The sequence below is a fragment of the Miscanthus floridulus genome, chromosome 8, assembly GCF_019320115.1.
Source record: "Miscanthus floridulus cultivar M001 chromosome 8, ASM1932011v1, whole genome shotgun sequence".
In the NCBI taxonomy this organism is placed as follows: domain Eukaryota; kingdom Viridiplantae; phylum Streptophyta; class Magnoliopsida; order Poales; family Poaceae; genus Miscanthus; species Miscanthus floridulus.
In genome coordinates, this window is record NC_089587.1 from 84,008,051 (window position 1) to 84,028,849 (window position 20,799).

Consider the following 20,799-nt stretch of genomic DNA (forward strand, 5'->3'; position numbering starts at 1 on the left):
GGTTTTCATGGACAATTTTTTGTTCTATGGCAAAACCTTTGATCATTGTCTGGAAAATTTAGACAATGTCTTGCAGAGATGCCAAGAGAAGGACCTGGTACTTAATTGGGAAAAGTGCCACTTCATGGTCCGTGAATTCATCGTTCTTGGGCACCTTGTGTCCGAGAGGGGGATAGAGGTAGATAAGGCCAAGATAGAAGTTGTCGAGCAGCTACCACCCCCCGTGAATGTCAAAGGGATCCGTAGCTTCCTAGGTCATGCAGGGTTCTATAGGCGGTTTATCAAAGATTTTTCACAAATCGCTAGACCCCTCATGAATCTGTTAGCTAAAGATGCACCTTTTGAGTTCACAGATGAGTGCTTATCTGCTTTTCACACTCTCAAGAAAGCACTCATCTCAGCACCAGTCATCCAACCACCCGATTGATCGTTGCCGTTCGAGATCATGTGTGATGCTAGTGACTATGCTGTTGGTGCGGTCCTTGGCCAAACCAAAGATCAGAAGCATCACGCAATTGCATACGCTAGCAAAACACTGACGGGATCACAACTTAACTACGCTACCACAAAAAAAGAACTCTTAGCAGCCGTTTTTGCTATCGACAAGTTTAGGTCTTACTTAGTGGGTGCAAAAGTTATCATTTATACTGATTATGCTGCACTTAAATATTTGCTCACTAATAAAGATGCTAAACCTAGGTTAATAAGATGGGTTCTCTTACTCCAAGAATTTGACCTTGAGATAAAAGATAAAACGGGAGTAGAGAACACTATCGCCGATCATCTATCACGTTTGCAAGTCACTAACATGCAGGAACTCCCAATAAATGACTTCCTACGCGACGACATGCTACTCAAGGTGACGAACACAAACCCATGGTATGTAAACATCGTGAACTTCATGGTTTCATGATATGTACCACTGGGCGAAAACAAAAGGAAGCTGCAAGCAGAAAGCAGACGTCACCTTTGGGATGACCCATACCTATACAGAGTATGCTCTAACTGCCTATTGAGGAGATGTGCGCCAATGGCAGAAGGATTGCAAATCATTGAGAAATGCCATGCACCACTACAAATCTTCTATTTTCTTCGATGTTTGGGGCATTGACTTCATGGGGCCATTCCAAAAGTCCCATGCCAGGCGAGTACATCCTCATCGCCGTTGATACGTGTCAAAATGGATGGAAGCTTTACCCTGCAGAGCTGCTGACGCCAGGCATGCAAGGAAGATGTTTCATGAAGTGATCTTCCCTCGCTTTGGAACACCACGAATGGTGATAAGCGATGGAGGATCTCACTTCATTGACAAAACCTTTAGAACCTTCTTGAAAGAGCTTGGGGCAAAGCACAACATTGCCACCCCATACCATCTTCAAACAAGCGGTCAGGCAGAAACTTCAAATAAATAGATCAAGAATATCCTACAGAAACAAGCTGGGATACATTGATTCATGAATCACCATTTCTCTGAGACGGTACTGATTTGGCTATGGTCTATCACCGTAGTAAGAACTAGAATATGAAAGATGGTAAAATGGTTCTGATTGCGTACCACCTGCTTGAAAGTAGCATAGGTGCTTACATAGAATGTTTAGTTAAGGAACTAACGATGACTGCTAATAAAATTGAATATAAGGATGCACATTTAGTAATGCTTCCACAGGTGCAATAACCCACAAGCCAAATAAGCCTTACATATACTTGGAGTCTTTTATTTTCCTCCTATCGGGTAAGTCTTGCTGACTACAATCGAGTACTCAAGGTTTTATTCCCCCTATTACCTATTGCAGGTGACCGATGGATGGTAGATGACTTTTGTGTGTGGAAACCTCCTGGTGGGCTCAGCGAGGATTTCCTTCTGTTGCTGACATAGAGTTTAATCAAATTGTCACAAAATGTTTTTGCAAAGGAAAAGACTTACCGTCTGTTACCATTCCATATATATAAATGTTCCTCATGTTAGCGCTTAAACTTGTCGTTATATACATTTCCTCTGAAAGCTTTGATAACATTATTATATTCCGCTATTATAATCAATTGAGGTAATATTCTGCTATGGTAATTAAGTGATGTAAGAAATGGCTAAATATGTTGTAAGCTTTATTCTCTCATTTATGATCCTGATAGAAAATTATGGATTTTTGAGTTCTCCCCTTGAGGTGTGCTCGATGGAACGACACGATTTAATGCACTCTCTTGGGTAGTTCGTGTCTAATGGAAGACAAGTACTCTTGAGATGGCATTAGATTAGGCGGTTTTGCCACAATAAACCACCCCCATGGTCTCTCCTCTCCTCACACCAAGCTACAAGCTTTCTTCTCTCCCTCCACTTAGCACTCAAAGCTCTAAGCTCAGCAATGGCTGGCCACGCTCTCACCTTGTACAAGGGCTCTTGCTCCACCTACAACCTTGATGGCATTCTGGCATCCATTAACTTAGTGCCCGAGAGCTCCTTTGTGAGGGAAGCAGCACGGCTCATCACCGAGGCACCGCTCGCTATCATAGCACCACCTAGCTATGCCATGAGCGGTGGCTCAAGTCTCAAGACCATGGTTCATTCCAAGGTGCCCCAAGGTGGCACCAAGGAGAAGAAGGTGATGCCAACACGCCCAACCACCAGTGCCCTCGGCCTCAAGCAGAAGGTTTCCGACGTTAGCAGACCCAACAAGCGCCCTGTTGTAATGCCTTCGGGCAATACGGTCTCTCATGCTAGTTCATCCTTTCAAACCGCTAGGCCTAGCCTCTCCTATACCATTGTAGGAGTGCGCAAAACCAAAGGAGGGTATGGCAAGGCTCTCATGCGCAAACCGGCTAAAAAGTTGGTGAGCAAGCCGGCTCCATCAGGGAAAGAGTCGAAATCCTCGGGTGCACCCCTCAGGTTCACGAGGATGATGAAGCCTCAAATTAGGGGTCAGCCCGCTGGTTTTTTCAGCAATAGTGAGGATGACCAGCCATCCAAAAGCCCTATGCTCCCTCACTTAGCTCTAGCAGCAAAAGCCTGTGCGAGAGTGTTAGAAAGGCTAATGATCGTCTCGCCGAGAGTCTGCTGAAAATCAAGGACCTCGACGATGAGATCAATGAGCTCTGATGCGGCTTTGGAGAGAAGGTTGCTAGGGTAGCGAAGGTGGCAGGAGTAGAGCATGCTTTGAATCAGCCTTTCTAGGCCACTCCCACTGCAACAATAAATTAGACACATTTTCTTTATATTTCAAGTCTTTCATTCCTATCATTTGAATTCCATCATGTAATGCGCCTAGATTTTATTATTGAATAAAGTTTTATTGTTAGAAATATTTTGTTGCACTTGTTTTCTTGTTCTTTTTGTTATCATAATAAAAACAGGAATGAAAACAAGTGTGGGGGAGGAACCACACTCACCTCCGACTCAGTTGCACAAAAGACGGTCAAATTCAAACTCGGTTTGTGTAACTCTCTTTCTCTCATTCCATACTTAAATAAGAAGCTTTAAAATTGAATAAATTTTAAAAATAAACTAAAAAGAATATGCTCCATCTCCATGTCTTCCTATGATTAAGAAGTTTGCATACTTTTTATTCCTTGCTAAAATTCCTAAAAACTTGTGAACACTTATTATAGGGAACCCATTTTATCTAAGTAATTGACAAATGAGATATAGTAGGATGACATGACTCTTGCTTATTTCTCGCAAAGTACTTGGGATTTATTTTATAAATCAAAAAGCATGTTCCTTGAATGACATTCAAATACCTACCAAGGCCATATATGATCTTGCATGACAAAACCTTCCATATATGCCTCTTACTTTGTGTTGAGTTCGGTCAAGTTTTGTGACCTAGTTGAGAGATATTTCATGCTCCCAAGATCAAAACTCACATACACACCACAAATAAATAGCTATTCCTACACTAGGAATACGCTAAAACATGTTTTCCATCACCACCAACATAAATACTCTATGCTCTAAAATATGATCTCTCTAGCATATTTTTAGAAAGAGACAGCAAGGCTATGCAAAAAGATTGAAAAAGAATGGGACACATGAAGGTCTCAAAGTATAGAAAAGAGGTAAGGACACAATGAAGGTCCTAGAAGCATTGAAAAAAATGATGAGCACATGAAGGCCCATAAAGAGAAAATAAGCTAGCCATGTCTCGAAATAAAAAGCTAGAAAAAGAGATCATATCCAATAGAGGAGTATAATTCCACCAAAAATTCCACACACTGTTTTGATCTAAGAGTATGATGCTTCTCTCTGATGCGGTCCGAGATTTGACTTTACAACAAATGCAAGGTAAGTGTGCCTCACAATTTTCATCCCTACCCAAAGCTCCAAATAAGCTTTTTAGAAGTAGGAAGATCAAAAGAGTAGGCAAAACTTCAAAATATGCCTTGGTGAGGAATCACTTACAAAATTTGAGTGACCCGAGAGAATCATTCAAGGAACAAATAGCTATCTTTATGTTTTTAAAAACATACAAAAACCCAAGTTTCTGAGCAGGGATAGAGTAAGAAGATTTCATTCCAAGCTATTCCATTTTTTAATTGCCCAAGATATTTTGGTAGACACTTGGAAGTTCACAGGTTCAGGTGAAGCTCGGAATAACCTGTATGCAAATTTTCATATCAAGGAGATGAACCCGCTTAGTCCTTAGAACTTTACTTGAGGACGAGCAAAGGACTAAGTGTGGGAGAGCTTGTTGGCGGTCCTTAACTCACTTTTCTACCGCCAACATTGAAACAAAATGAAACAAATATGAATGACAAAACTTAGAATTAGTTCCAACTCACATTTTCCATGAGTTTTGGTATATACATGTTTTGCAGGACAATATGTGAAAATACACTAAAATGCATAATCAACAAGGCGTATTCATGTAAAACAGAAGCAAAGCCCAACCAAACTACAGAGCTAGGCCAGAACACTAGCGTAGGACCCATCCAGGCCTAGCTAGTAACCCACCAGAGCAAGGCGGTGGTGACTGGGCTGGCCCAGGGTGCGGCCGCACCCATGGTGTGGCCGCACCGCCCCCAGCTCCGCCCGGTCCCACCTTGCTCTGGTGGTGCATTAAATGCTAGGGGAGGCAGTTGCATGTGGCACTTTCCTAAAATACAAGCAAACTGACCTCCTCCAAGCCTATATAAGGAGCCCCTTCCTCACAATCAAGGGGATCATACACATTTGGAGAAGAAGAAGGGCTACACTCATTCCATTAGCTTCTAGCTGGACTAGTTAGGGAGTGAGAGAGGGAAAGAGTTAGAGGAATAGTGGAGTAGCAGTGCCCTCTACTTCTTGTACTCGGTGAGCCTTGTACATTGGGTGGATGGAGTGCCAGACTTGTTGGCTCCCCTCTACACTTGTACCTCTACAAACGTCATGCTACTTGGAGTAAGACATTTGTGTTCTACTTTTGGTTTTGGTCCCTTAAGAAAAGTTATCATTGTTACTACTTACTTGCAGGTTCGCCATCCATCCTCATGGCGGGTGCTCTAGTAGAGGACTCCTAATAAAGATAGAAGTTCCTAGCCAACGCTAGAGTTGTAGCGGTTAGCGTAGACGTGGTGTCTAAGCTACATGTTACCTTCGTTTGCCTTGTATCCCACGGTTGAGGGGTAGGCGGTAGGTGGTGATAGCCCTGTCCATCCCTTGTAATCCCCCATGTTTGGGTATGGCATAGAGCTAGAGGCCGACATCACTTGGCAGACCAAGTGCGATCCGGTGCTCGAAGTGAGTCTGTAGTAGCGAAGTTATCTTCACTTAAGGTTTCTGCCCTTAGAAGAACCTCACTACCCAAGTTACCCTTCATCTTGTTCTCCTAGGTAAACTAGCCAAGCGACTACTTACACCTCCATTCCTCGTGGAAATACGATACCCTGAATACCACAGGGTGAAGGGCTACAATGGTACTTCCGTGCGCTTGCGGACTTTTCTGCTTACGCTAAGAAGCACCAACAATCATCAGGTGCATAGCGCGCTAACTTCATGAATTTCTGAATGTACTGATTCACTTTCATCGGTCCTTGTCTTAGGGAACGAAATTCTTCAACCTTTATCTCCATAATTCCTTCGGGGATGTGATATTCATGAAATGCTTCCACAAATTCATGCCATGTGATAGCGTCTAGCTCATTAGTTGCATCTTGATAATTTTCACACCATTCACTGGCTGCTCCTACCAGTTGATGGGTGGCTAAATTAACCTTCTCTTCATTAGTGGCTTGTATTGCATTTAACTTTTTGGTAATGGCGTGCAACCAATCATCTGCTGAAAGGGGGTCTTCTTCTGCACTATCGAAAGTTGGCGAGTGAAGTCTCATAAAAGCTACCATTTTTCCTTGTCCATTTCCATTATCTGGTCTCCTTGTAAGATTTTCCAATAATCGTGTCTATCGATCCATAACTTCTACTAATGTCGGTGGGGGTGGCGATGGTTCTTCTCCTTGTACCGGATCATTTCTAATATTCTACTCAACTTCATCTTCACCTTCTTCATGAACTTCTTCTATAATTGGGATACTATTTTCCTATGGTTGCTCATGCCCATGCCTTTGATTGTGATGCCCATGATTGACTCTGTTTTGCCTTCCTCAAGGGGGTGGTGCAACTTGTTCCTCTATTTCATGAACCTATCTTCCGGCGGCCCTTAAATCGGCCAGGTCACAATCGCGTAATTAGGACGCTCACCCTAAGAGATCTAACCGATCAGTGGGCAATCGGTACAACATGCCACCTAGTGGTCGGGACCTCAAACCCGAGCTAGATGCGAATTGGAGGCATTGGGATGCCCGATCAGCGCTCAACACCAATCAGGCTCAACATTATGGCACCAATCCCTGAGTATCGATCACCGACTATCGTGCATTCGCTCCAAACCTTTAGAGGGTGGTCTGGCCCCCGAAGTTCAAGCCTAGCTCGATTGAGAAGTACGACGACACTACCAACCCCAAAGAGTGGATCTAGATCTACTCCATGGTTATCGAGGCAGCGTATGGTGATGATTATGTCAAAGACAATCACCTCCTGACTGTCATGTAGGGCTCTGCCCGAACTTGGTTGATGAATCTACCTGAAGGAACCATTCAATCCTAGGCTCATCTTTGCCAAATGTTTGAGGCCAACTTCCATGCCACATACACCCATCCCGGTCAGGAGGATGATCTATTTGCATGCGTCTAGAAACCCAATGAATCTCTTCGGGATTTCATTTGACGGTTCAGTGATATCTACAACAAAATCCCTGACATGGTCGAATATCGGGTGATCATAGCCTTCAAGCAGGCCTACAAGGATGAGAAGACCACTGAGAAGTTAGCATCTAAAAACCCTAAAACGGTGGTAGAGCTCTACAAGATCATCGAGGCAATGGCCAAGGCGGCTGATGCCTGAGCCCGAGTGCATGAACAACTTGATGTCTCCCGATCAGCGGAGAAGAAGGGCAAGGACAAGAAGCGCAAGAATGAAGACGCCGAAGTCCTCACCACCAAAAAAGGGGAAAGCTCTGCCTCAATGCCAAGGTAAGTCCGATGACCTTCCTGTTTATTGTCCTATACATCGATCTACCATGCACTCCTTCATGGAGTGCTCCATGTATAAGAAGCAGAAGCAGGAAGAAGAGAAGCAGCGCAGGGCCGAAGCACCCATACATCAGCAAAGGCAAAATTAGAACATTCATGCGGTAGAAGATGAAGAAGAATTCATCCTTCCTAAGAACAAGATACTCACCATCTACGGTGGCACGGCCACCTCAGCTTCTAAGACCAAGCTAAAATAGGTCCAGTGACACGTAAATAGTACCCAACAATCGGAAAAGGAGGCTCAAGTGGTCAGAAGTCCCTATCTTATACGATATCAGAGATCATCCCCTGAATCTGTATGATGGTCCACTGCTCCCATTGGTAATCAAACCATATATCGGGAATTACAAGGTCGGGTGAACCTTAATCGATAGTGGCAGTGCACTCAATTTGCTCTTCACAAACACCTACGACAACCTCGCATTGCCCATGAAGGCTCTTATTCTATTCTAGGAATGCTTCTACGGGATAATGCCAAGCATGTCAGCTTACCCCCCTTAGAAGAATTGACCTCCAGGTTACCCTTCAAGAAGGCGAGAACCTAAGGTCCGAGTTCCTCACTTTTGAGGTAGCAGATTTTGAGTCTGCACAAAATTGCATTTTGGGACAACCGTTCCTAAAGAAATTCATGGTTGTCGCCCACTTTGCTTACTTGGTGCTCAAAGTACCCGGGCCTCATGGCCCCATCATTATATACGGTGACCAAAAGGGTGTGTTGCTTGTGACATGAAGACTCTTGACTTAATAAAGCAGTTTAGGCTAGTTCCAGTAGACCAAGCTGAGCTGCCATCAAAGCAACAAAAGACAGCAAACCCGACTATCATGACAATGCCAGTAGCAACTCTACCTGTGCCTGTCGTGACAATGCCGCTTCTTGCGGCTGCAACCAAACAGCCAGCTCTCGAGAGCTCTAAAGCAGCAGAAGCCAGACTCAAGGCTCCGACTCTGCTAGAGACCCAGGCTCTGATGCTTCCATAGCCTAAAGCTCTAACACTGCCCCAAACTCAGGCTTTGGCACTCCCATAGCCTCAGACTCCAGGGGTCAATATGGAAGCCTCCAATCAAGTGGTAGTCGTAGACAAACCTGATGACATTCCTCAACCCAAGGAAGACACAACTGGGGACCAGACTACCAAACCTATCACTGTTGATCCAACAAACCCAATAAGGTCACCCATATCAGGACCAACCTTTCTCCTCAATAGGAACTCGAGCTCATTGCTTTCCTCCAGGCGAATAAGGATGTGTTCACTTGGGAACCATCAGATATGCCTAGGATCCCTAGAGAGGTAATGGAGCACAAATTGGGTCTACCAGCTGGCGCCCGACCAATCAAACAAAAACAAAGACGCTACACACCCAAGAAGCAAGCCACCATACGAGATGAAATCAACCGACTATGGAAGGCCAGTTTCATACGAGAGGTCCCTTTCCCGGAGTGGCTAGCCAATCCTGTCATGGTCAAGAAGTCGAATGGCACATGGCGGATGTGTGTGGACTATACTGATCTGAATAAAGCATGCCCTAAGGATGAATATCCCCTTCTGAGGATAGATCAAATTGTAGATTCAACCTCCGGATGCAAATTGCTATGTTTTCTAGATGCCTATTCAGGGTATCACCAAATTAGCATGTGCATAGATAATGAGGAAAAAACTGCATTTGCAACTCCTTTCAGTGTGTATTGTTATATTAAGATGCCTTTTGGCCTTAAGAATGTTGGTTCTACATATCAAAAGTGTGTTCATATTGTTCTTGAAGGCCAAATTGGCCGCAATGTGGAAGCATATATTGATGATATTGCTGATCTAGAAGAAACTTTTAATAACTTACGTAAGACAAGATGATGCTAAATCTTGATAAATGTTCTTTTGGCATTTCCTCGGGTATGCTACTTAGGTATTTAGTGTCTCATCGAGGCATCAAAGCTAACCCAAAAAAGGTCAAGGCTATCGATGACATGCAGTCTCCACGCAACAAGAAAGAAGTCCAAAAGCTAGCTAGCATGATGGTAGCCCTAAGTCGATTCGTATCCAAGTCAGGCAAACAAGGTATGTTGTTTTATAAATTATTAAAGAAGCATGATGGTTTTTTTTTGGAGTGAGCAGGCCGAAGAAGCGTTTCAAGCGTTCAAGCAATACATGAAACAATTACCTATACTTGTTCATCCCAAAGATGGCGAAACCATGCTCCTTTATGTAGCAGCAACTCCAACAGTTGTCAGCGCGGTCCTAGTGGTCGAGCGTCAAGCCGAGAAGTCAGCAAAACAACACCCTGTGTATTTTGTGAGCGAAGTACTACATGATGCCTGATCTAGGTACCCGAATATCCAAAAATTACTCTATGCTGTATTGATGTCTTCTCAAAAGCTTAAGCATTATTTCTTAAGTCACAAGATCAAAGTGATTTCTTCATACCCACTCGGTACCATTGTTCAAAATCAAGACACCATTGGTAGAATCGCTCAATGGTTGGTCGAGTTAGGCCAATACGATATAGAGTTTGTGCCTAGGACTATGATCAAATTGCAGGCTCTAGCAGATTTTGTTGCAGAATGGACAAATCCCGAACCCGAGGAGGCGGCCCAAAACCTCGAGCATTGGCTAATGTACTAAGATGGAGCAAAATGCAAGAATGGCGTAGGGGCTGGGGTCATCCTAATATCTCCAAAAGGGGATGCCATGAGGTACACAATTCAAATTGATTTCAATGATCGTACTCCAACTAACAACATTGCCGAATATGAGGGCCTGTTAACTGGTTTGTGAATCGCCATATCCTTGGGTGTCCAATGACTACTTGTGAAAGGGGATTCAGAAGTAGTCGCTAAACTGACCAGTAAGGACTATCAAACAACAAACAAGAACATGGCCGCATATTTACAGGCATACAAATGACTGGAATCTAAATTTGATGGACTCGAGGTCCAATTTATCCCAAGAAAACTACACTCGGATGCTAACACGCTCGCTAGCCGGGTAGCTGAACAACAGCACCTGTCGGGAGATGTTCTAGTTGAAGTGTTAACAAACCCCTCTATCCCAATGTCAAAGTCGGGTCCAAACCCCATGCTTGATCTGTCAAGCGATGATGCAATACTCAGCAAATTCCTTGGAAGTCTATGCTAGTCGATACAGCTCGTGCTGCCGCTCTAGTTGGAAATGGGGAGAACTGGATGGATCCAATTCGGGTGTACCTCACAAACCAGGCTACTCTGGTCGATGATACGAATATAGAACGAACCAGCCACAAATGGTGGACGGTACCCTCTACAAGCGAGGGCGAAATGGGATTCTTCTCAAGTGTATCACCTAGGCCGAGGGCATTAGTTTGCTCCATAGCATCCATGGAGGAATCTATGGGTCCCATGCCTCTCACAGAACGCTGGTCGGGAAAAGCCTTTCGATAAGGGTTTTACTGGCCTACAGCGCTTGAAGACGCCACTGAGTTGGTTAGAACGTGTGAAGCTTGTCAGTTTTTCAAACGACAGATTCACCAGCCTGCTCAAGCGTTAAATACAATCCCCTTGTCTTGGCCATTTGCCACATGGGGTATCAACATCCTGGGTCCTTTTCCAAGAGCCCAGGGTGGTTACAGATTTCTGATTGTAGCGATCGATACTTTCACAAAATGGGTTGAAGCCAAGCCAGTAGGCCGAATAACCAAACAAAATACAGTCAAAATTTTACGGAGCATTGTAATGCATTTTGGCGTACCGCACCGAATACTCTTGGATAATGGTACACAATTTACAAGCAAAAAGTTTGATTTTTTTGTGAAAGACATGCTATTAAGCATTATCGGTCCTCAGTCTACCACCCGATGACCAATGGTCAAGTAGAGCGTGCTAACAGCATAATTCTGCAAGGGATCAAGACCTGTATTTTTTACAAGCTTAGCACCTACGATAAAAGATGGATCGAAGAACTCCCCACAGTTTTATGGGCAGTGCGTACTACAGCTAACCGGGCCACGGGTGAAACCCCATTTTTCCTTGTGTATGGGGCCGAAGCTGTCCTTCCCCCAAAGTCCGACTACACTCGCCCCGAGTAGCGATGTTTTCCGAAGAAGAGCAAGTTGACCGTCGTTATTTTGACCTAGAACTCCTCGAAGAGAAGCGTGATATAGCCGCAATTTCAAGTAGAGAAATATCAGGAAGACCTTTGGAAATATCACAGCCAGCGTGTACGCGGCCGGGCACTTAGCATTAGTGATCTGGTCCTCAAACGAGACCAGCGCACAAAGGATAAAACTAAGCTGACACCCTCTTGGCAGGATCCATACATTGTAGTTGATATAGCCCGACCAGGCGCATACCGAATAGCAGAGATAGATAGGGATATGCTCCTGAATACATGGAACATGGATCAGCTACAACGCTTTTATGCATAATAAACTGCGTTCCTCGTGTTTTGTTTCTCAGCATACTACCCAGATAAGTATATTATTTCTGATTTAATTCTATTTCTCTGTTAGTAGTAATTTTTGCCGAGCATACACGCTTGGGGGCTGGGGCTGGGGCAGTCAAATTCCAATATTTTTTTCAACTAGTCTTCTACTCTTTATTTGCATAAGTTACTCATATACAAATGAAGAGTCGGGGGCTATCATACTACTATTCACTAATCTACAAAAATTCTCAATCACGCTTAGCCTAAATCATGCAAACGGCATCAACTTATAGTACACAAACCGCTCGAGTTTAGCTACCGTAAGTCTTAATGTTCGCATAATGAAGGATTCAAATAGCAAAAGAAAGAAGAATTATGTGAGATTAACAAAGTGGTTTAATATACTACATCTTACAACGTTGCATGGACAGGTAAATGTTTTCATTTTCTCATCACAAATTAACGGGTTCAGCTTTGTCAGCCTACTCAAGTGTCAAATATCGTTCGATAGCTGTAATGTAAGTTATTCACAAGGAAAACTATCACCTTTTTTATTCCCAGAATAGAATTGGCGATCCGGTGCCCTGTGAATAATTTACATTTAAGATATTCTTATGCCCGAGTTATGATTAAAGCTCCAACCCGACTAAGACGTTCAGGGTGTGAGTAAACTCAGTACTTAGGACGACACTGCTAAAAGTTATCCCGACTTTGGATTGTGCCCACGTGCAAAGTGCGTTACGACTTTGCTCACGGCGACTCGAACATGGAACGGTTTAAAAGATGCGGATAAAAGCAAAATAAGCACCTATATCGGGAACTAGTCATTTCATTAATATAATTCATTAACGTGGATTTACAAATGATTAAACTTGGACCCTAATCTAAGATAAGCAGGAGCAGGCACTTCCACCGATTGTCACCAAGCTCCTCAGAGGGCTGGCTGACAAGATGCGAGTAGCCTAGCTCCTCGACAGCGACACGCCGCCCGCGGGCTTGTCCTTCTCCTCCTCCTCATCGCCGTCCTCCTCGGCGACCTCTTCCTCACTGCCGCTGCTGAGGATCGCCAGGCAACCGTCTCCTAGGATGCCGATGGCCTCGCGGTTCAGCTCGACAAAGAGCCGCCTCGCGATCTCCTCATCACGGCTCATGTCCGGCGAGCCAGCGGCGCAAGGAGCGGAGGGGCCGGGGGATGTTGAGGGCGGCCGAGGCGACGGAGACGGGAGCGGTGGGACTAGGAACCACCGACAGAGCCGAGTCTTCTGGCTTGTCCTCGTTGGAGAGCTCAATCACCACCTCCGGTGCTAACGGCACCGGCTGGGTCTAGGGCCCGGCCGGAGATCCCAGCGGCGCAATTTCATCAACCCCAGCTTCTCCTCTTGGGACCGCAGGGGCTAGAGCCATGGGATGCACGGTGATGAGATCCTAACCAGGGCCGGTCCTAAGATTTTTTAGACCTAGAACAAAACTAAAACTTTGGGCCTTTTTATATATTTATATAAACACATAATACTACTACTAGTACTATTCATTGGTAGTATATATACACACATATACGAAATGTAGTTATCTAAATGCAAAGATATACATATAAAATATTTTATACACATTAAATTACCTTAAAATTTTCTATTCGCTTAAGAAACTTATGAAGAGCCCCTCTTTGTGATTGTATCAAATCATCTATTCTCTTTTTCTTCTTTCTATTACTTTCTTGATCGATAACATGGTACTATTCAAATTTAGAATAACAATTAGTTAAAGATTAAACAATTATATAAAGAGAAAATTCACTATTAGGGATCGTTGTCACAGGACAGGGATTCGTACCTGGTTGCTGTCGCATTTGCCCAATACGGTAAGAGATCACGAGCGGACACTTGTCGTCGGCAATTTTCCACTAAAGCAAAGCAAGAAAAAGATTTTTATTCTTTGACAGTCACATCAGGCAAGGATTACACGAACAGATGCAGATTGGTGTGTGGTGGAGCGGTGATGCACCTAGTTGGAGAGTAGGCCTAAGGGTGCATAGATCCAGGCCTAGACCTACATGATAAGGCAACAAGCAGCAGTTGCCGCTGCCGCCGCCGATGCAGACACACAGTAGAAGATGAAGCGTATAGTCACGAGGACCGATGAGGAGACGAGTCGATGTGCCTGCACGGTTGCACCCTACCGTCCTGCGTACGTATGGGCTGAGATACGCATCATATGCTAAATAGTATTGTACTACCTAGGGAGGGGCCTACTGGGTCTTTGGGCCTAGGATGGTTGCATCTCTCGCCCTGCCCCAAGGCCGGGCCTGATCCTAATATATGAGTATGTTAAGCCTCGGGTCCAATGGTTCCCGAATGAAGAAGACCCATCGACCAACCCCTTCAGGATCGCCCGGGGGCTCAGGGGCTAGGCCCATCGGGCACACTCGCGTGCACCCTCTGGCAAGGAGACCGGCCAAGCCTGACTCAGCAGTAGCTTCCGCCTAGGGCTCGGGGGCTTCCTCGAGCCTTGGGCTCCCGATCAATGGCAAGTCCTGGGCACAAGAAGACAAGCCCTAGGCCACCAATGCCCAGGGGCTCCCTGGCGTCATTCCCTAGGCATGCCCCTGCTGGCTGCTCCTTCGACAGGGTCACGTCCAGGGCGTGACATAAGAAGACAAAGCTTTCCGTGGCCTCTGGGGCTCGAGGGCTTCTGGGCCCGCACGTCAGCCCCTAGAGCCAACCTTCTTCACCACCAAGAAGACTCCAAATGGTCTCACCCGGGGGAGGTCGGTCCAAGACAACACCCTCTGACACGCAGAGTGTCAGAACAGAGCAGCCAAATGATGCACATGCTTCTTCAGCTCCAAGACACCTTGACAGTCCACGGTGCACCGCTGCAAGCCCCTCCTAGACTCTGGCGCAAGCAGACCATAGACTAGAACCCCAAACCGCCTTGTACCCGACCTATCTCGTTATATAAGGGATAAGGTCGGACCTAGAGGGGAGAGGATCCTAGTTCGATCATCAGACACTCCATTCCATTCCATCTACCTCCGCTCTGCACCGAGAGCAAGGCAACCCAGAGAGGGGCACCGAGAGCCTCTCCTCCGCCACAACCCATTGTCTCCTTCCTCTCCGACGAGGGGGAGACTCCACCGGTGGGAGGCAACCTTAGGATTAGCACCGAGCTAACCCCCTACTACATCTTCTTTCTTTACACTCTGTTGTACCCCCCCAGATTTTGGGTGCTCTTGAGTATAAAGATTATCAGCTGTTGGATGTAGGGACCGAATTGGCCCGAACTAGGATAAACTGTTGCATCTTCTCTATGTGATTCTTGTGTTCTTGAGTCCACCCGAGCCACCGGAGACCCTATACTCTGACACCGAGTCGAACAACATTCTTGCCACGGTTTCAACCCCACGACAGCTGGCGCGCCAGGTAGGGGGCAGCATCAAGTGCTATTCTGTCTCTACGGTGGCCGGAGCCACCCGCCTTGTCACCAGAGCAAGCGGCGCCACCCCAGACAACGGTGTGCACTTCCCCGGTGAGTTCACTGTCACTGCCAGTGCCTATGCTCTGTGCTAGGTTCTCCGCTTCGGGAGCCTAATCTACATCACCGATTGCCATGACGAGCTTTGTCTACTTCATGGGGCTGTGCCGGTGGGCAGCGAGTCCTCGGCGTCACCTCCTCCTATAGGGCCCTCAGAGCGAGTCTCGAGGTCCTAGCCCAATAGATCTGGCATAGCTTGGGCATAGATCCCACTATGTCATACCGCCGCCGGATGTTCTACATGCTGGCTAACATTCATCACCAGGTCACCGCAAGCGAGGCGCTCCTGCCGCCCATTCACTTCTAGTACAACCTCTCGGATTTGCCCTCAGGAGTCTAGAGCGTGGCAGAATCCTTCTAGATGGAGTTACAGCACCTCATCATCTGTGAGGCTCCCCAAAGTCCCATCCTCTTCGATGTGGTAGGGGCCGATGCCCCCTCGCTATGCGCCTTCTTCATGACCCTCCAAGGAAGCAATCTAGAGCACCACTCCGGTGACGCCGAGTATGATATGATGCCTTGTGAATGGCATCGCGTCAACGACAAGGCTCCCATTGAGGCAGCACAAGGACTCGCATTACCGAAACGAAGTCCCAACTACCACGTGGACCGTACCCAGGAGGGGTGGCCCGATAGCAAGCAGGGCAGGAATGCTAGGAAACCCCCACGATTGAGCACAAGCTTTGAAAGCAGAAGCTTGAACAACAACACCACATGGGCCCCCCCACGGGCAGCGACAACGACTACACCGAGGCCCCCATGGGCCTAAGTCGACAGACAGAGAAGAAAAGGCAACGATGACACCTGGTCCGTCCAGCTCCTAGAGCACGTCCGATGCACCCAGCAATAGCAACACCTTGGCATGTCCTTCCACCCAGGCGCCTGGTCCCCAAGAGGGGCCAGCCCAGTCAAGGGAAGCCCTAGCCCTTCCCCATTATGGAAGACCCTCGCCATGCTAATCCCTCAGAGTGCCAAGGTCTGATCCAAACCAGGACACCCCTGCCTCTACCTCCCGTCAAGCATCCAAGAGAACGGCAGGAAGCTACATAACTCTTCCTCTTTATTTCCTACATTTCATTTCCTAGGCTAAATATTAAGCTTGCTTCCTATTTTCCACTTTCCCCCTCCTTCCGGAAAGCACAAAGTGCTGTCCGTGCACCGCTCACCTAGCCAACTCGGCCTCCTTCTCTTGGTCTATTTGCGTCCCTCAGCTCCCCGACCTAGCACCCATGCCTGTGCACCATCGAAAGGGGTCATGAACCCTAGCCACCCATGGCACGGCCAAGGATCTTGAGGGAAATGAGGACCCAAATACCGACCAAAAGGGGAGTGCGCACCGATGGCACCCTAGAAGCAGAAAAATAGGGGCGGTAAAGAAACGATAAATAAATGAACTTAATATTTACAAAAGACATTAGATTGTTTTGGGGACTTCACCCCATTGTTCATCCATAGAGCACATGCTTGTTGATCCTTCTTCCTTCATAGGCATGGGCAGGGAGGCACAGCGCGCGACCATCACCTTTCATGGTACGACGAGGGACCATGGAGGACCACGTCTAGCAGAGCAATCCTCAGAACGATGTTGGCGGCTTCTTCCAGCTAGGGCATGAGGAGCGCCATGTTGGTGTCATCAGTGTTCCTAGGGAGACCCTCCACCACCTCATGAACATCCACTAGGTCAGGGAAGTGGAATTGTACCATGGCCAATGCGAAGGCCGCCCCCCTGTCGGATGCCATCCTCCATGGCCTCATGGAAGCACATCGGCACAGCACAGAGGTGCTCGTTCACCTCCCTGGTGTTGTCATGCACACCTCGTGGGAAGAGGGCGCGGCAAGCACCTAGGGCCATGACACGAAGCTCCCTCGACTCCTTGTCTCGATACTCGAGGAGGGCTCGCAGCCTGCCCTCCTCCTCCTAGGACCTCTAAAGCTGCTCCGCCAAGCGGTGGACCTCTTCCCTCGCCCCTACACCAACAAAGATGAGAGGCATCAAGGCTGAACGCCGTAAGCGCAGCCTGTGGGCCGGGATCAGCGGAAAGCGAGAAGGGAAGGGAACGACCCATACCTTCGAGCTCCTCCCTCAAACGGGCTGCCTCCGCTTATGCCACGTCATGAATGTTATCTACCCTCTCCATCACCAGCCGCTCCTCCTCGACCTCCCTCCGAGTGTCCTCGGTGGCCTCGAGGGCATCCTCCCGCTCCTTCTGTAGCACCTCGACCGCTGCCACTAGGAGAGTGATCGAGGCATTACGGGAAAGCACTCCCACTGATGGAGCGCGCCCAAATGATCCTATCACCAATGGAGAAGGCGGCAGTAGGTGAGCTCGATGTCGGGTAGGCTCAATGCTGCTCGAAGAACCAACCTCGATGAACATCCTCCTAGGGAATCCCCTGTGCGTAGCAAAAACAACAACATCAGAAGCAACGACAAGGATGAAGAAATGCGAAGACAACTTGTACCTATTCCTCCGAGGAGACGATCGGAGGGGTGGGCTCCGTCCATGTCCGATGGAACTCCTCCGGCACCTTCGGGACCCACCGCCGACCTCTGCCATGTGGATCGCCGGAGCTGGGATCACCACCGGAGCCAGAACCGCCGCCGGAGCCCGAACCACCGCCGGGAGAGGACCAAAGATTAACGCGGGCGGCGCTAGGGGCCCTGATGGGGGCACCGCCATCCACGTCCACTACACCTCAGAAGGCGGAGCCGGGGCTCTGACACCATCGCAGTGAACGGATGACCAGCCGGAGGAGGAGGATTGGCGCTGAAGGGGGAGGGCCGACACCTGCCCTCGGGTAGTTCACGCTGATGGCCTTGAGCATCAGCACCCAAAGCAGTGAGTCTGAGATGGGGTAAGGGAACTCCATCATTGGGTCGGAGATTCCTTGGTGTAGCCATAGCAGATGCGCCCGCTCCCTCAGCGGGAGGATCCAGCGATGGAGGAACGTGTGCACCACCACCGGCCCGGTCAGCCCCTACGCTCTCAGGGCCTTGATAGCCCTTATGAGAGGAGGGACATCCATGGCCTCTTCTACCAAGGGGTACAGCCACCACGACACTAGACTGATGCCTCCTGGCCTTACCGCCATGAAGGAAGGCAGCACCGGGGCCGTGTTGGGGAGCTAGAACTAGTTCTCCCACTAGTTCGCTTGACCGTCGAGTCCCGACGGATGAGCAAGGGTGAGGTACTGGCCAGCAGCATGCGGATGCACCTCCCATCACCAAGAACGTGCCGCTAGGGAATGACGGCACCACCTGGAACACCCACCTCTAGAGCATGAAATGGGGACAGATCCCTAGGAATGCCTCGCACAGCATGATGAAGGTCACGATGTGGAGGATCCCCTCCAGCGTTAGGTCGTGAAGCCAGAGGCCGTAGAACAACAGAAGGCCCTACACAAAGGGGTGCAGGGGAAGGCCGAGCCCCAGTCGGTGGAAGGTGGTGAAGGAGATGATCTCCCCGTTCCCAAGTGTGGGCGCCAGTTCACCAATGCCAAGGGGGTGCCAGCCAACCACCAGAACCTCCTCCGGTGCCAACACATTCTCCTCCATCCTCCTGATCTCCACCTCGGTGACCCTGGACGGTCTCCATTCCACCATGGGGATGAAGGCAGGGGCAATGGGTTAGCAAGCAAATGCACGGGAGCGGTAGGAAGTAGAGGTCGCAGGAAGAGGAAAGGTTTTGCCAGAAGCAGAAGGTAACTGCCCCTCTCCACCTTTCCATCTCCGCTTTTGTACTCCGAGAGCAGTGGCAACCACGCCTCAATGATCCCATGCATGATCGTGCTATGCGGCAGCAGTTGCCAGACCCAAGGCAGAGGCGAACCACAGCCTCCCTATTGGCCTGACCTTGTTGGGCTGAACCACGCGCCGCCCACTTCACGCACGCCTCCTGGTGGGACTTGAGGGGATCCACCTCGTCTTAGGCCCACCGGCTATCGTCGATGGCTCAGATCCATGCGCACCAAGTGTCGTGGCTCCTCCTCCACTAGATGGTGCTCCACCATGTGACCCTGACATCCCAACTCCCAAATGAGATGGGAAGGCACAGCGGCGCGTGCGCGTCATAACTACTCCACCAGGCATGATAGCCCAGATGCCATCAAACCGCATGCGCAAGGCATTAGCAGATGGGATGCGCCCAGAAGCCGCCCCCTTTGCTGGCAAGGAGGCCACACAATGGCCTTAGGGGCTGCGCCGACACTACAGACAGAGTAGCCTGACCCCCCAATCAACGGGCGCTCGGGTGGTGCATCCCCTAAAAACCAACCAACTCACCAGAGTTGGGTCAGGAGCCACTGAGTAGTGGGCCCAACAAGGGCCTCCGTCTGAGCCTCAGCGTGCACCCACTTTCCCCATCTATGTCTGTAGAGGGTTGGCCCCAGAAGGCTGGCTTGAGAGGATCGGGACCTGTTATTGCAGCCCTCAGAAGGGCGTCGAGCTTCGGATGATCAGATGGCCTCGAGCCAGAGCCCAGTACTCTTGATCACCCGGCCCACGGTAGGTTCCAATCAGAAAGGAGAGCGCCCCAAGGCCTACAGTCGGTGACTCCTAGATGAGTCTGCTGAGCTCTCACTCAAGTCGAAGACCCATGCGACATGGACTCGTGAAGGGATAAACATCATCTTTGCTCGGTCTCGATAGCCGAGCACCATCCATCACACTGGAGAAGAAGGCCCCAAGCAGGGCACAGCACTCTCGCCAGCGGAAGCCGTCCCCACCAAGGAGGGTTCGGTCACCAGAAGATCGAATTCAGCCCTTCGTCGCCATTGCGCCAGGTGAGGCCACGAAGGGCTCGGGGGCTCCTAATGAGATCCTAACATATGGGTATGATAAGCCTTGGCTCCAATGGTTCCCGAACGAAGAAGACCCCCGACCAACCCCTTCAGGATCGCCCGCGGGCTCGGGGGCTATGCCCATCGGGCACGCTCGCGCACAAGCTCTAGCAAGGAGACCAGCTTCCGCCTGGGGCTCAGGGGCTTCCCCGAGCCTTGGGCTCCCGATCTACAGCATGACCAAGCTCGGTCCTTAACTCCTGCCCAGCTAACGATGCCAGCCAAGGCCCGGGCACAAGCAGACAAGCTCCAGGCCACTGATGCCCGGGGGCTCCCTGGCGCCGCTCCCTAGGCGTGCCCCTGCCAACTACTCCTTCGACAGGGTCCTGTCCGGATGTCACACCCCAAAATTTCCATTTTGCGATGTGACTAGAGAGCACTAAAAATAAAACAAAAGGTTTTTACTATTTGATAAAATTTTCCAACTTTATTTTAGTTGTTGATATTTTAGATAGTGGAAAAATGTGAGTTTCTAAAATTT